This window comes from Sinocyclocheilus anshuiensis, unplaced genomic scaffold (genome assembly GCF_001515605.1).
Source record: "Sinocyclocheilus anshuiensis isolate Anshui unplaced genomic scaffold, SAMN03320099.WGS_v1.1 scaffold647, whole genome shotgun sequence".
NCBI classification, from domain to species: domain Eukaryota; kingdom Metazoa; phylum Chordata; class Actinopteri; order Cypriniformes; family Cyprinidae; genus Sinocyclocheilus; species Sinocyclocheilus anshuiensis.
The window spans coordinates 989,735-994,617 of NW_015552606.1; the positions used below are offsets into that span (position 1 = coordinate 989,735).

Sequence of the window (4,883 nt, forward strand, 5' to 3'; positions counted from 1 at the left end):
GTTAAACTCCTCATATGAATGCCTGCATGACATGTATAATTCAGTTCAGACAGCTTGCAAGAATGTTTAGCGTCCCTGTTATGAAAATGATCACTGTGAGACACTCGCGGAGTGAACGAAGCTTGAGAGAGTTGTGAGTGAGGGCGCGGGCGCAGCCTCCGTATTGCCAGATCCAGCTATTATAAGCGGAATTGTCTTTTCCACTTAATTTAACAATTTAGAAAATTAATAAAGTAGGAAGTTGCAGTTTAGAATCAGCAATATCTTTATCTTATCTTATTTGCAAAAGATTGGAAATAATGTTGGTTTATTTTTATTTATTTTTAGATTTTTGTTTGTTTTAGTATCAATATCTGGCAACACTGCATCGCCGGCACTTAAAGGGATACTCCACCCCAAAATGAAATTTTTTCATTGATCACTTATGATATAAGACAACCCCCATGTCGTTCCAAACCCGTAAAAGCTTTGTTCGTCTTCGGAACACAATATAAGATATTTTAGATGAAAACCAAAAGGTATTCTCGTCGCTTCATAACGTTACGGTTGAACCACTGATGGGAGATGGACTATTCTGACGATGCCTTTCATACTTTTCTGGACCTTGACTTTAAAGTGTATATAATAAGTTGTATTTGTAGGGGTTATTATAACACAATTCTTTAACACCAACATCCCCCCCTTCAAACCTTCAAAGCCTGGGTACGGCCATGAGTGTAAGTGTGAGTTTTGTGTTTCTACCCCTGCCAACAAGGTTGTAGCACTTTAATTCATAAATATGATCTAACAAAGGAAAAGGGTAAATATCAACCATATATGCTGTTTATATTGCTTGTAATTGCGATGAAGTAAACATCTGTTGCGTATTTTAACATAATGTTTTTAATTGTGTGTTGAATTAAAAACCCCAAAATGCAGCGGGTCCACCAGACCCACGAACACTGGCTGAGTAACAAAAATATGAACACCACATAGGGTTAATTCACACGAAACATTCATCACTCTCTCTCAAGATGGCCATATCTGAGGAAAAAAGTCGAGTAGTTTGCATCACTAGATATAGCTGTCGGTCATTTCACATTTCTATCGTAAAACAGCTGACTAATTTTAAATTATTTGCAACTTCCATCTTACCTCACTTTCTTTCAACGTTAAACTGACGCTTCGTGTTGGAATTCGCGCTGTGCTTCTGAAAACAGTAAACCTCGCCTACTTTAATTTGACTGGTCATCTCAATTATTTTGACATTGACGAGCGCTGTTAGAGCGCTGTGGCAGACCAGGCTGAAAATGTAACTTTTAAACCTTTCTGTCATCTTAAAAAACAGAGCGCTGCCTAATGGAGTACAGCAGATCAGTGCAAGAATTACAAATATTGGGGGGCGACAGATTGGCCATTTCTAATTATTTTTTATTATATTGAAAGTGTTTGTTTACCTTTTTTTTGTTGCTCCTTTTCATCTGTTTACTTCTGTCCCCTGCAGCGACTGTGATGTTTTTGTGCTTGCTATGTCCTATTTTTCCTCAATCTGTGTCAAAAAAGACCTGTGTGCCACTGTGGCTTGTTTGTTTCATTACTCCAACAGGGACTGCTTTATGTTTCATTTTTACACTTCCATCCATAAGGTGTATAAACAAAGTAAGGTGGATACCCACCCAGGGTTTGTTTACATGACAATGTTGTACTGTAAATGTTTTTACTTAAAAATTTTTACAAGTCAAAAATGTGTGTGTGTTTTTTTTTGTAGTCGGAGACGATAATGGTATTGGTTTCAAAAACTTGCACTTTGAAACCTATTTTAAAATGTTTGCGTTTTCAGGCCCCCAAAATGCCATTGTTGCATAAATAAATGCCCAAAGCACATTACAAGTTTGGACTCGTGAATTGCCCACCTGCTCCATAACTTTATTCTGGACTACACTGTTTCATGTTTGTTGTTATATTGTTTGGTTTGTTTATTTTTGGCTAGAAGTGCTAAAGTAAACATATTACTATTGCTCTAATTATTAGTATTAAAAATTGTATGACATGGCTGGTCATGTGATCTCCTGAGGGGGCGACCCACTCTATGTAGAATAAAATAGCGTTTTCTATAAGACTGATACGCCACGAGTCTGATCGCATGTGAGTTTACATTTTTGCAATTATCGTTCATTTTTTTATATGTAAAACTTTTTTAATTAGCAAAAATGCTGCATGCACCTTTAAATCAGAAGCGCGGCTGTGAGTTTCTTCAATGATGTTAGACATTGACGGACGCTTCGCGCGCTGTCATTCGCCTCACATGACAGCAGCCTGAAAGAGAGAGATGGAGTGCAGTCATTTTACAGTGTTAGTCCTGTAGAGAGCGGTAGATCGTTTTATTAATTTTTTTTATACGCTCCTTGTGGTACTGTACATGAGCGCGACCGGGAAGGGGGAGGGAGGAGCGATCGTAGTAATTCTCTTCATTTCAAATCCCTGTCGTGGCAGCACGGGCAAGGCAGGGGACCTTTCTCCCCTTCAAACTAAGGGGAAAACCCTCCACCGAGAGCCTAGTGCACGAGCTAAAGAGCAAACGGAGGACTTTTGGGAGGAGGAGACATTAGTTTGAAGGCACGCTGTGGTGGTATCAGCTCACTGTGTGCACTAGTGTCTCCTCACTTGCACTGGATACACGAAGCAAGACGTTTTGACTTCCCCGAGATCTCCCTGAAACCCGCCAAACATTCACACGGTGAGTCGCGCCGCGCGCGTTTATTTACGACTCTCACGCTCATGCAGCTTTCGCTCGTGTTCTTCTGCCGGACGAAGCTAATTACAGCGTACGCTAGCTGCGTGGTTTGACAGGTCAGCGGTCCTAAAGCTAAAACGATTCATTCTTGTCGCCCTCCACTGTAAGACACTACAGGCTTTAGCGAACGCGGGCTTTTGCATGTTAGCGCGGCTGACATTGCACAAGTTGCCGGCGCGGAGAGTGTCTTGCTGTATGTAGGGCCTAGTTTGTAGCAGGCACATACTGTACCAACAGACACATTGTAGCCCCGTGTCTGCTGGTACAGTATGTGCCTGCTACTCACTCACTCACTCACTCACACTCATACTGTACTGAAGCAGGCATGCGTTTTGTGCTGATGGGTTCACTCCAGGTGCTCTTTTCCACCTAAAACGTGCACAGAAGAGACAGGTACCAACACGTAAATAAGTGAAGGACTTGAAGCAATGAAAATATGAGTTTATGCTTTAGTTCTCTGTGGGAAAAGTTTGTGTGAACTGTTTACAGTAAACTGATTTTGCATTATGCAGCATCTACAGCAGGCTACCTTATTTTATTATTATTATTATTTTTTTAAATAGTTTGAACTTGGGGAGTTATTTTAAAAGTGAAAATGGCATGTAAGTGTAAATTATGTATATAATTTTAGTTTTGCAGAATGAACTTTGACCTGTTTAACTTTTAAACACTCAACCCAGGTTTTTTCAATAAGACTAGTATATTGCAGATATAAAATGTACAAGAGCTTGATGTAATTATATGGACAATTTCCCATTTTCCATATGTTGAATTGCTTAAAGATGCAGAAAAGCTGTGTTTGTATTAATTAATGTAATTTCCATCTTTTAAGCACATTCTTCAAAGTGAAATTCAATTATTTTCAAAGTGATTCATATCAATGTGGCCTGTTTTTAAATAACTAATCTAGTAATTGCTTTTTGAATTGTGTCAGGGAACATACAGTTGCTTTTAACACTGTAAAGGCAAATTAAATGTGCAACTATTTAAGCATTTACTAATTGCTCTCATTTTTCAGCATGTGTAAGTGAACATGAGATATGTTAATGCATGTAGAATGGAAGAATTTAAAGCATTAGTTCACTTCCAGAATAAAACTGTTCTGATAATTTACTTACCCCCATGTCATCCAAGATGTTCATATCTTTCTTTATTCAGTCGCACGGAAATTAAGATTTTTGAGGAAAACATTCCAGGATTTTTCTCTATATAGTGGACTTCAATGGGGACCAACGGGCTGAAGGTCCAAACTGCAGTTTCAGTGCAGCTTCAAAGGGATCTACACGATCCCATCTGAGGAATAAGTGTCTTGTCTAGCGAAACGATCGGTCATTTTCTTAAAAAAGAAAAATGTATATACTTTTTAACCATAAATGCTTGTCTTGCACTAGCTCGGCTTCTTGCATTACGTAGTCACGTTGGAAAGGTCACGTGTGATGTAGGCGGAAGTACTGACCCAGTGTTTACAAAGCAAACGTGCAAAGAAAATCAAACGCCCTTTACAAAAAATGGTAAAACAATGTCGGACGATTTTGAAGTTGCAGGAGAAAATAAGATGGAGTTTTTTGCCCTACCCTACCTTTTTGAACCAGAGTACACAGACGAAAAGCTAACCGCGAGTGACCTTTCCAACATGATTACGTGATGCGTGAATTTGCGGACGCGCATCGTGGAGCTAGTGCAAGACGAGCAATTGTGGTTAAAAAGTATATTAATTTTTATTAATTTTTTTTTAGAAAATAACCAATCGTTTTGCTAGACAAGACCCTTATTCCTTGGCTGGGATCTTGTAGAGCCCCTTGAGCTGCATAGAAACTGCAGTTTGGACCTTCAACCTGTTGGCCACCATTTAAGTCCATTATATGGAGAAAAATCCTGGAATGTTTTTCTCAAAAACCTTAATTTCTTTGCGACTGAAGCCAGAAAGACATGAAAATCTTGGATGACATGGGGTGTGTAAATTATCAGGAAATTTTTATTCTGGAAGCGAACTAATCCTTTAAGGAGTCAAAACAAGCCACCTGTTGTTGCATTACAATCTTCTGATATATATCAGGCTATATATATATATATATATATATATATATATATATATATATAGAGAGTGTTT

General features: G+C 38.7%; 1 long non-coding RNA gene across 1 annotated transcript in view; it reads left to right on the forward strand.

Annotated features, from left to right (window-relative positions):
- The first annotated feature begins 2,417 nt into the window (after positions 1–2,417).
- Positions 2,418–4,883, forward strand: part of LOC107665884 (uncharacterized) — a 64,475-nt gene continuing 62,009 nt past the window's right edge. Inside the window, exon 1 of the long non-coding RNA XR_001631610.1 lies at positions 2,418–2,716. This is a non-coding gene — a long non-coding RNA (uncharacterized LOC107665884). The remainder of the gene's footprint in view (positions 2,717–4,883) is intronic.